The 12,837-nt window shown below is 38.6% G+C and overlaps 1 protein-coding gene across 1 annotated transcript in view; it reads left to right on the forward strand.

Moving 5' to 3' along the window:
- Positions 1-12,837, forward strand: part of sli (slit guidance ligand) — a 58,281-nt gene that overhangs the window by 11,216 nt on the left and 34,228 nt on the right. The window contains exon 2 of the mRNA XM_086826756.1: positions 6,716-6,814. The gene's annotated coding sequence lies outside the window, so the exon portion shown is untranslated. The remainder of the gene's footprint in view (positions 1-6,715; positions 6,815-12,837) is intronic.

Raw genomic sequence — 12,837 nt, forward strand, 5'->3', positions numbered from 1 at the left:
AAAATTAAAACATTAAGGCGGAGTCCTCTCGTCATCATCATCGTCGTCGTTATTGCAGTCAACGACTGTGATTGGAAATGTATTTGGGCTTTCATCTAACCACCCCAGTCTCCACTACCCATCTCCATACCATCGTCGCCCTTTACATTTTCCTGGGAAAAGCGCTGAGTAATGGGAAAAGTGCACCTTGCATGGGAACCTTTTGGATGGGCACATATAGCCACAGCTGGCATTAGAATAAAGTTGTCTGAATAATTATCAACATGCTAGCATTGGGTTTGAAAGGTTTTTATGGTAATTGAGGAATGCCAAGTGGCTATTTTATTTAATTATTTTTAAAGCTTTAACACTTTAAAGTTAGCTTCTTGCTTTTTTAGATGTTTAATATCTTTTAATGAACTACAACTAAAACAAAAACTGGACAGAATTTTGTTCAATAAATTGTATATATTTTTATTTATATAAAATTCCACCTCTGCCTAAGCCGCAAAAATATTTTCTATTAAATTTCCTCAACACCAAATTTATGTTTAATTTTATCTGTTTTGAAACCACACATTTTTTTTATTCCAATATTAATATTTCCTCGTGCCCGGAATTTATTTGAATGGTTGTCATAATTGTGACAGGCTGTCCCATTTGATGTTGTGAGGCGTTTTAGTTGAGTTATGATCAAATTTAAAAGAATATTTCATTCAGTAGCATTACAAGAAGAATATAAGAAACACAAATCTTGAATAACTTTATTGCCAGACTGGGTTTAAAGGGTCTGAAATCTTCGTTGTGGCCCAGTTAGATTTTCCTCATTGGATTATTTGGTTCACCTTTGTTTTGGTAATTCTTTTCAAAGGGTTCTTATTTCTTTCTTTTTTTTTGTGGGTCACTTGCCCCCCGAGTGCGAAGGGTTACGACTGCGAATGGGAATGCGCAGGGAAATGGAAATATGAAAAAATATGTTAATTGATGTAGACCCAAGTTCAAACCAAAAAAAATATAAAGGTACGAACGAGTAGGTATTTATGGCGTCAGAACCCATTTACTTTGTGCGGTGAAGGTTCAATTACCTTTATCCGATCCAAAAGTGACGGGAAAGTGAGCACTAAATATAGTTTAGATTGCGATATATATATATTTAGAACTTAACTTCGTTTTGGGTGAAAGGGAGGAGAAATCAATTGATTGAGAGAGGGAATTATCAATTGAATATAGACTCTGGACTGAGGAATATTTTTGTGTAAGCGGTGCAAACTCAAAAATTAATTTCCGTTTCTTTACATCTCCACCCCCAAAAAAGTTTTTGACTGATTTCTTGGCAATGCCCAGAGACGACAACATCCGAGAGAAATTTCCTTGAGAAACTCTTGTTCCTATTGTAGCATTTTCTTTGCCGCCTTTCCCCCATTCTGAGAGCCGTGCTTTGTCTGCCTTATGCCTTCCCCTTCGTTTGCTCTGGGCAAATTCATCCTTTTCATTTTGGGCAACTTTTCTTGGACTTGACTCAATTCCCCAATTTTTGTTCTGTACACAAACACACACAATTCCCTTGGCGAACATTTCCGAGAAGCAACAATGCAACACCCACCCATCACCATCACCACCAGCAGCAGCGAGTGCTCCCCTTTTCCATCACTTCCTTAGATTTTCCAGGGGCAGACAATAACAACATTAAACAGCATTGAGCCGGAGAGACAAAGGCAGGCTACTTACAAGCCGCATGCCACCGCAAGATGGCCGGTATTTCCCCCCTCACACCTGGCCGCGGCCTTATCTTATCGCGCAGGTGCACGCCACACGGCTCAGAAAGCGACAAGGCAGAGCGACAGAGTCGGAGGAAGAAAGAAGAACTGCCGCCTCACCTTTCATTTAGCCCCCTTCCAGGTGGAGGAATCCCCTCCTCAACCTGCTGCCCATGCGCACAGTACGCGACATGAATGGCAATTTGATGGCCAGCCAAGAATTTATGAAGCGGCCTCAAAGAACAACCTTAAAGATTCGTTAAAGAAACTGAGGCGTTCTGGGGGAATAAAACAGTTAAATGAGTCATTATTTTTTGTAAAGAATTTTTAATCTCGGGTGTCATAATCTTAAAAATATGAAAAAATATTTAAATAATATATTTGATGTTACTGCATTACATATTTACAAAATTTACAATATAACTATTTCCCAATGGTTTCGTTTAGTTCAGAAGCTTGTAAAACAGTGAAAGAGTCATTTCCGACCTCATAAAATCATATATATTCTTGATTCTTGATCCGTGGGAAAATTTTTTTTTCGAAAATTTTTCGAAATTTTATAAGGGGTTACATCGTTAAAATTGTCAAAAATTTAGTTTTTTAAAAGTTAAAACATTACACAACATTTTAGATTAATTTATAATGTCTAAATATCAAATTTGATAAAAATCTATTGAAAACTGGAAAAGTTTTGTTTATCTTAAAATTTTGCGATTGTTCCTATGGCAGCTATATATATGTATATATATAGTCCACCGATTTGCCATGCTCCGATTTATATACTAGTAAAATTATATTGACGAATAACTCCCTAGTTTCAATCAAATAGCTTAAATTTGTTCCAAAACAAATCTCGCACATGTGGGCTTATGATTCCCAACTGTGTTCTAACATCTCCGGAACGAAGTGACTGCTGCCGGCCAAGTCTCAGAGAAGTGTTGTGTTACAAAAGTTGCAAGTCATTGTTTATTAGTGTTCATTGATACTTAGTGGTCATAGATACATACTTCCTGGTCAAAGTTACTTACTGTTCATTGATACTTACTGATCATAGTTAACCACTGCTCATAGTTACTAAATGGTCACAGTTAATTGCTGATCTTTGTTACTTACGGATCATAGTTCTATTAATCGTCCGATCGTTCCTATGGCAGCTATATATATGTATATATATAGTCCACCGATTTGCCATGCTCCGATTTATATACTAGTAAAATTATATTGACGAATAACTCCCTAGTTTCAATCAAATAGCTTAAATTTGTTGCAAAACAAATCTCGCACATGTGTGCTTATGATTCCCAACTCTGTTCTAACACCTCCGGAACGAAGTGACTGCTGCCGGCCAAGTCTCAGAGAAGTGTTGTGTTACAAAAGTTGCAAGTCATTGTTTATTAGTGTTCAAAGTTAGTAACTGATCATACATACTTACTGGTCATAGATACTTACTGATCATAGATACTTACTGCTTATACTTAATTACTTATCATAGTTATCTGCTGATCATAGTTACTTAATATTCATTGATACTCACTGATCATACTTACTTACTGCTTATTGATTCTTAATGATCCTCTACATTAAACAGCCGTTTCTAAGGCAGTTATATTATTATAGTATTCCGATTTTCATAAAATTTAAAAAGAAATTCTACAAGTGTATATCAATTTCAGCATCCCGAAGATAGTTTCCTTATTTGTTTAATAATAAAATTAATTCTGAGGAAGATTGAAATTTTTAGACTGCAAAGTCCGTAAGCTCATAAAATTGCTTCAAAATTCTTATATATCTTAATATCTTTGCCTTATTTTGATCTAGTTTTTCGCTGTGCAGAAACTCAGAACTCAAATGAAAGTTTGGGTCATGGAAATGCAAATCACTTGAAATCAAAATGAAAATGCATGGCAGGGGAATATATATATGTATACATACGTTTTATGTAGAAGAAACATCAAAGACCGAGACAGTCTAATGAGGGAAATGCATTATTTGACCCCTGGCCTGTGGGCCCCACCGAATTAGCCTTGTCTGCGTCTGGACGGGACTTCTGTTTCTCGAGATAATAACAGAGATGAAGATGGAGGAGGAGGGAAATAGCTTTCAGCAGCATAGCCAAGATGAGGCGAATTTATCAAACATATTTCACAACATGCGGCGGGAAATGTGTTTCTGATGATGCTGAGATGGGTCGAAAGGAAAAGCCAGCAGCGGCAGCTAATTAAAATGGCTTATAATTTTCATGATTTACACTTGCAGGCGAGTTTTGCCTTTTCCCCCTTCGGTCTTGTTCTTGTTCTTGTTTCTTATGTTTGTGTTTTGGGTTAAAAGCTCATAAAATTAAAGGCCCTAAAAACATGGCGTGGGCTTAGAAGGGGATGAATTTCCAGAGATGAGAGAACAATGGATATAGTGGGAGGAATATAAAGAAATTGAGGAATCTGTTAAGGAATTTTCATACTGTCAAGAAATTATATATTTAATAGTAAAGTTTTATTATAATTTGTGCTAGGAATAATTATGGGAACCACTTTCCTTTAAAATCTCTATTTAACTTTAGTAATAACTACATTCTCATGAGTACAAAAATTATACTCATTCTTTGCTTTAAAATTACTTGCCAAATGCGCAGAAATTACCATAAATACATAATAAATAGAGTGCCTATCGCCTGACTGAATTAACATAATATCGTGACACTATTTTTTTTCCATCTCTAGCCCCAAAAAACAACTCATGAAATAAACTTGCTTAAGCTTTTTGATTGTGCAAAGGCAACAAGAACAACTCCCAGAGTTGGTGATGGAAAATTGTAGGCGCACATTTGGTTTTTATGCTATCCGGTGCACAAAATATAATTCAATCAACGCCAAGTGCCACGCCTCCAAATGCCTTGACTCGCCTTGCCTCGCCTCGCGCGGAAATTCATTTTCTATTTTTTAGTTATTTTTGACTCTTGCATGCCGCACGTCAGCAGATGCAGTGTAGTGGCCAAGGGGTTAAGGGAGTTTCGAGGCAGAAGAGAAATGTTCCTCAAGATAGTATATATCGTCGTGTATATGAAAAATATGGCATATGAGGCGGTGAGCTGCTGCTGCTGCTGCTGCTGCTGGTAGTGCTTGGTGCCCCCTGTCCGACCCCCAAGACCAGATGATGGTCGCCCGGCTTCACCTCGTGCTGGTGCCCATTCCCCTTTCCTGACGAGGTGGAGCAGGAGGAGATGGTGGTGCTGGTTTCGGTTCTGGGGGCCCTGGCTGTTTGGAGTTCTGGGTCTGTCAGCTCACGGCGCGCGCAGCAGCATAAATCAACTTATTTCATTGGAATTTATGTTTTGTTGTTGCGCCTGTCGCTGTGCCTGTGTTGCATTTGCCGCTGTGGCGTCGCGTCGCATCGCATCGCCTTGCATCGGCTTTAACATTGGCATAGCTGCAACAAAACACTCTGACGACTGACGCCACCATCAGCTCAGTCTCAGCTGTAGCCTCATCCTCATCCGCCAGAGTGATCCAGCCATCCAGCAAATCCACCAAGGGATTACTCTTCCTGCTTCCTTTTTTTGTATGGCCTTCTCGCAAAGCAACTCTCCTGATCCTTCTAAAGAGGATTTCAAATTGTTTTAGTCCTTAAAACTAAGGATCTGCTTTATTTTCTTATTTTATGCTATTAAAATATAGCAAAATATTTCTGTTTTATAAGAGACTTATGCCTATTAATTAACAATTCATGCTGTTTAATTTGGTAATAAACTTTTTTACTTAACAAAACTACATAATTAAAGTAGTTATTAAATCAGAACTTGTGTGAAAACAAACACAGCTTGTGCTTTAAAGAAGTCTTTTAGAGATAATTAATCATAATTTATGGCATAAATACTCTTTGAAAGTATATATTACAAATATAAATAACTGAATATAAGTAGGGAATATAATATGTATATTTTATAGCACATTTATAGTATGAATATAGTTTTTTCATAACAATTTAAAGTCAGCACGAAATCTTTATATGTATTTAATATCTTGGGAAGATTTGATTTACTAAAATGTTATAAGAATTTCAAAACAAACCAAGAAAATTCATTACTAAACTTCAAATAAATATATTAACCAAAGTATTTAACTTACATCATAGATAATAATAATTTTTTATCAAGAAATCTTTAATTTTTCACTTCTAAATGATAACTTTTATAAATAAGAGCATCCCCTCTTCGTTCTTTAATATTTTCCATAAGCACTTCATGCTTGTTGGCTGGTTGTGTGTGCAATTGCTTCATTTGCGGCAATGTCTTCGAGGGGGATTCACCAAAAGGGGGACCCAGTGGGGAAAGTGAAGTGAAAAAGAGGTGGAGTGTTGGTGGCAGAGTGAATCCGGTGGAATGAGGAGGAGGAGCAGGAGCAGGAGCAGGAGTAGGAGGAGGTGGAGTTGTACGTCAACCAGGAGGCGTAGGGGCGACGAAGTAGGAGGCACAGGCCGCGTGTTAAAATGTACACTTTGCATTTAAATCATTCCGGGAAGTCGGGTTCGTTATATTTATCTGTTGCCATTACCTCGTACACTCTGGCAAGTCCCTTAGCCTTCAGCAGGAACTCAATCAGCAGCGGGCGAGTGAAATAAGCGGAATTGAAAAGCTAAGTATATTTTCCCTACCTTCTGTTTTCCTTACTTTTCCATCCCAAGGCGAGAGGCTGCTGGTGCAACTTCAAGTTCAACTTCAACTTCAACTCCAACCCGGCAGTGCTTAGAATGCGGCTGACTTGTGGCAGGAATATCCACTATATAATCCGTATAGAGCCTGGGAGAGAGAGATTAAATGCTCATACTAAAGCTGCCACATAAATTAAACATACTCAAAGGGGGGGTGGCAGAAATGATTTCACTTAAAAGATATGCCTGTATGAAAATTGTTGAATTTTCCGCATGATTAACAACCGAGATTATGCGCAATACTAAAATGTTGATTCTTTTTTATTTATTTTCAGGTATGTTGAAGAAAGTGCCCATAAATTGGAGGGTTTGAAGTGGCCAAGAGTTCTTTTGGAGTAAAGTGTGAGTCGAAATGAACATATGGAAAGAACACTGTAATTATAGATAAGGTTTTCCATATTCTGGCCCCATTTTATTGACCCAATTTAAGGCTTTTGATTGATGTGTTCTTCAGATTAGAATAATTTGGAATTTATTGAATAATTTTGGGGTGTTTTGAAGTGGGGAAGAGTAAGCTTTTACTATAATTTAATACCCAATTTATTACTATGTTTTAAAGCACTTCCTGCTTTAAGAAAACATTCCTTTTGAAACATTATTCAAATTGTTCACTCATGACTTCATTTAATTTTTCCAAGAGAGTACTGCACTTATTGCAGACATTTTTCCTGGGAATTTCTTTTGCTTTGGCCGTGGTTAAATGACTTTGTCCGGTAATTTGCCTCAATGTTGCTGGTGCAACTGCCAGTCTCCCTATGTGTTTCCTCCTCTTTTTTTTTTTTAGGGGATTCCCACACCCTAGCGGATAATTATGCCATGCTAAACATTGTCTCACACTCGGTTGTCTGTCTCGGCGGAGTATCTCCTCTGGCTTTCGACCCACACTTGGATTTATGGAAGGAATACTTGGACGTCAAAGTTGTGAACAACGCTTCCCTCAAAGCAATTAGACGCCATTTCCATTAGCGTTTAACCATTTAACATTTTTTGTACCTGGTCTTTTGTTTTTGTGTTTTAGTTGGTTTTGTTAAACAAAAGTCTTCACACCTGCCCACATCTTGGGCAAACATATTTTTATGAGCAGACAAGGGTAGGTGGGGGGGGGGGGAGTCAAGTTGTGCGGGAAAAAATCTTGTCACTTGTTGCCAATTAAGCAGCTTCGAGGCGGAGTCTGATGATCATCGTACATCGTACATCAAGTGGGGTCGGTACAGACATATGTACATATATATACATACATATAGTAGAATCTGAACGGTCAACGTTCGCAGCTGTTTCAATTAGCAACGAACGTCGGCAGCATCGCTGTCTGTTTATTTGCAAATTTTTTGCAGCTTTTGTTTTTTATTTTGCTCTCCTTTTTGGCGAGTGGAGATTTCTTTTTGCCTGAGTTGGCACATGGTGAAATAAAGCAGATAGCTGGAGAGCAAAAGGGGGGGTGGGGAGTAAGAGCGATCCGAAAAGAATCATTTTCTTCAACTGTTTAATTGCATTGGCCGTTGTTGTTGTCTGGCTGCCTGGCTTTTGCATTTAATTACTTTGTTTATGGCCCCGGCAGCAACAATAAAACTTAAATTTATGTGTGTTGCTGCCCGCCCGAAACGCAGCAGTTTTCCTTTTTGTTGTTGAATTCCAATGCACAAATTGACAGGCTACCCTACCTCCCCCCCTGACCCCTGTTCCCGACTCCTTTTCAGCGTCCTTTCCCCCGCCCGGTTTCACCCTCCCCGCATTTTCGCTGGCCTTTGTTATGTAAACAACGCGAACTTTATATTTTTTGTGTCGACGCTGCAATACTAAAACCAACTTAACTCAACTCCCCCAGTCACCCGAAAAAAACAGAAACGAGGAGATGGGAAAGCTAATTTCACCTAGTCGAAGCTTTTAATACTCTTGTAAATATTATAATAGCAATATAAAAGAATTTTTCATATTTTTCCTATACCCTTGTAGAGAAAATCCATCATAACTCGGTTCAAAATTCATTAATTTCCAATAGAAAAGCTTTTCTGTGTTAGGTTTTATTAGGTTTACAAATCTGTATACTAAATTTATAATTTAAAAAAATTAAAAATTTTTTTTTTTTATTTTAACGATGAAACCCTTATAAAAATCTTACAAATTTTACAAATTTGCAAAATAGGGTCGGAAATGACTCCCTGATCAATTATCGCTAAAGAACACATGACATATATCCCATGTGGGAAAATTTGTATAAGATAATTTTATGTGAAAAATCATAGATTTTCGAATACCATAACAAGGCCAAAAATGCTTTAATTTTAATTCGGAAAGCTTTCCTATGTTAGTTTTTTCTAGGTCAATAAATCTGCGTACTCAATTTAAAATGTAATTTTTTTTTTTAAATTTGTTAAAATTTTTGCCATTTCTAATAATGTAACCCCTTAAAAATTCTTTGAAAAAATTAAAAAAAATTATTTTTTTCTGAGATGGCTAGATCGATTCGCCTGTTGATGCTGATCAAAAATATATATGATTTATAGGGTCGGAAATGCCTCCTTCATTGCCTTTCAAGCTTCTGGCTGAGTCGAAGTCCTTAAGAATTCTAAATTCTAAAGCAACAATTTCTGCAGCAATTAATATAAGATATTTCAATTCAAATATGAAAAATGTATATTCCAAAGCAAATAAGCATATATTTGCGTTACAAAACAACTCATCACAATAATAATACCCGCCACAAAAGAGCAAACACAAAAAATAAGAAGGAAAAGCCACCCATGAATGCCACCCACAAATTCGCATTCTAACTCTGAAGGAAAAAGTTTTTCCTTGCACAAATAACTCGACTTCTGCGACTCAACTCGCTTTGAATGCTTTGCAATTTCCGGTCTTCTAAATTTGTTGAAAATATTTTCCACCCCATCCTTCACCGTCCCATTCCCCGCTCCTCACGCTTCCTTAGTGGGGGGAAGAGCGAGAAAAACTTTTCTGCTGTGCGGGGCAACACAGCAGCAACAACAACAGGGCAGCAACCCATGACTGACTGCCCAACCTTGCGTAATATTTTAATAAATTTTGTCGCCAGCTCCGGCCTCCCATCGGAGTAAGCAGGACAGATACAGAGCGGAATCAGAGCGAGAGGGAGAGATGGAGGATAACACACACACAATGCCAACTCTGATTGCTGCCACTAACCTTTGTCCAATTTCCCTTCGCAACTCCCCAGTGCTCCGCTGTTGTTCAGCGCCTGCGTCCTAATTAAAAACGCAGGCAAAAAAAAAAGTAGGATACAAGCAACAAAAGTGCGTCGAACCTGTCACAGGAGTCAGAGGAAACAAAGCCCATGAAAGGACATACACAAAAATACAGGATTATAATTTCAGTTTTTCCATAAATAATAAAATAATTGTGTGTACATTCAGTTGACCCGGAAACGGGTGTCCTAGGAAAGTATTTTAAAGATTTTAAAGATTTTATTTTAACAAATTCGATTTGTAGTCTGATTTAATCTATATAAATCATATGATAAGCAGGCTATCAAAGAAGTACTAATTTATAGATGAATCTAATCAGTATTTTCCATACTTTGTATCACTCTCTGGCTATTTTCCCATTTAAGTTTATCATAATTTCCCCATAAATTTCTTTCCGTGCCAGGATCAGGCAAGGACCTGTCAGTTGATTCCTCCAGAGGAGCAGGGAAAATAGAGTAGGTGTGAGGGGAGGGATGGATGGGGAGAATTGTGCACCAGAGGAATTTCCATGTCAAAGCAGATTTTCTAACTGATTTCATGTCCAGCGATTTGAAGCGCTCAACAATTTCTAGTTTCTAGCCACCGCAAGTGGCTCTCGCCTGCTCGCTCGCTCCCACTGCTGATGTCCTGGGCCATATGATGGCTGATGGCTGATGGCGTTGGCGGCGGCGCCCACTGATGTGGTAATAAACACCCCTTGTGCAGTCTAATGGACCGTAATTAACTCGTGCGCCGACAGCGACCGAGGACGTCGACTGAGGCAGCTACGTCGTCGTCGTTGTACAAGCGATGAATAATAATTTTTTGCCATAGTCAGAGAGAGCCGTGGTGGACACCATCAGGATCCATTCCCCTCCTAGTTCCATTCCTCGACAAAAAAAAAAACCCCTGGCACAGTGGACACGATTACCGATTTAATGGCCAATAATTTTCGGGGCTTGATCGCCGGCCATTCGCATAGCATTTACATATATAACTGACCAAACATTCCCCGTCCAGATGTTGGAAATTACTTATCGAATGTCATTTTCGGTAATCGCTGTGCCAGATATTATGCCAGATTATGAGGCAATCCTTAGTGTCCACTGGCAGTTGTTGATTATGTGTTGAGTTGATCTATGCACAGAGTTTGTTTATGGACTCTGTTTTCGGATAATTGCAAGATGAGATATGGAGAACATTTTATGGGGAGCTAGGCAACACATGTCACTAAGGAGAATATTATTACCCAGTTAATGTGAGTAGATTTTATGGACTGAACGATTGGGCTTTTGCAAAATCAATATAGATTAACAGGTTATGGAGATAGAATGTAATTGTGCGGGGAGTGGTCTTTTCGTTTGATATTTCTTAGAAAACCCTCCAAAGAGAATAAAGCAAGGACACGTATTTGTAATTTAATTATTCATTTCATATTCTTAGGTCTTATAGACTAAATAAATGACTAATGCCGTGTTAATTAGGGTAACCTGCTTATACATTATTCTTGCAATGAATGCGTTTCTTTTAAGTCATTGTTTATGCTTTTTCCACACACACACACACACACACACAAATTACAAACCCACACATAATATTCTTAGGAACCCCAATGTGGTATTCAATTATGCAAGCCATATTCATTCAGGCATTTCTGTGGTTATTTTCCGCTTCTTGGAGATCCTTTTGGAAAAAAGTCGCCCATTCATTATGGGCTTGCCTTACAAATCCCCGTGTCATAACCCTTTTTGGAGACAATTAGCTCTTCAGGTGGAACGGATTCTTACCATTGTACCATTGTTGCTGTTGTTGGTGTTGTTGGTGTTGCTGTTGTTGATGTTGGTGTTGCTGCTGGTCAGGGTGTTGCTGCTGCTGCTGCTGCTGTTGGTTGTAGCCTCCGTTGGTTGGGTTTGTTGGCGGTTGTTGTATGTTGTTCGTCGTCGTCGTCGTCGTTGTTGTTTGCGTGACGGATATTGCCTTGTCACTTGCATGTACGAGAAATGTTAAAACGTGGAGCCCAAGCCGCCCGCCCGGCTTGGGTTTCATCGGCTTTAGCTTTGGCTTTTGTTTTTTTTTTTTTTCGTTGTGTCCATCCCCCCTTGGTTGTTACCCCTTTTTTCCGGAGCGGCAGCGACCACAGCAACCGCAGAGCGGCAATCAACGCACTGAAAACACCAACAACTGGGAACGGGGGCCAGCAGCAGGAGCAGCAGCAGCGGCTGCCACAGAGTTTTTGTACCGTTCGAAAGTTGTGCTAAAATTTAATTAATTTCGCAATTTGCCTAGACGCTGTCGATTGTGTAGATTGTCAATTGCAGGCTTGTTGGACCAATTTCTATCTCTTGGCACCGCAACACCCTTGCTCTATCTATCTCTAGGATTGTGCTTTTTGTGCTGCCGAAAAATTATGATGATTGCCATCATCATCATCATCATCGTCGTCGTCGTCGTCATTGTAGTCATCCCGCACTGCAGTGCTGAACACACGTAATACCCAACTCGTAATACCCCACACTAAGCGCGGGGCGTGGCCAAATGGGCGGCGATTTAGCCATGGCCATTATAAATACCAATTTAATGAGCGCAACATATGCAACGGGCACAATCCAGAGCCACTGCTGGCCAGGCCAAGTCCACCAGGAGAGGGGTGGTTGCAATATCGTGGAACGTTTAATGCGATTACATGGCAGCGGCACATTTGTCATCTCTCCGCCAGAGTCATCTATGTATGTATGTAGTAACGGGGCATACACTGAGCCAAATTCGGCACAGAGACGGGGATTAATTGTGGCCATAATTCACTATGGAATTATTAATGGGTTAATCTTTGTCGAAGGTGCGGTTGATATTATTATTAATGTCATGGTATATGCTGCAGAGTAATTGTATTAATATTTGTAGCAAGGACATTGAATTAATTTTTGGTTTTGGAAAAGGATTAATCATGGTCATAAATATACAAAAAGCAATTATTAAAGGTCAATAAATAAAATGTGATTAAAACACACAACAGTTATAATTAATATTTATTGATTTAAAATTGATTTGCTTGATTTTGTTGAGATATTTATGTGTTTATACAAGTGTATTTCTTTAACATACTAACCTAGAATTGTGTATTGCAATTTTCCTTGATGTTTATGTAACAATTTACATAAGTTCCACTTATTTAAAGAGCTCATTTTATGGAAGAAGATTAA

Source organism: Drosophila serrata, unplaced genomic scaffold, assembly GCF_035046125.1.
Source record: "Drosophila serrata isolate PLE 108 unplaced genomic scaffold, ASM3504612v1 contig_165, whole genome shotgun sequence".
Taxonomy (NCBI): Eukaryota; Metazoa; Arthropoda; class Insecta; order Diptera; family Drosophilidae; genus Drosophila; species Drosophila serrata.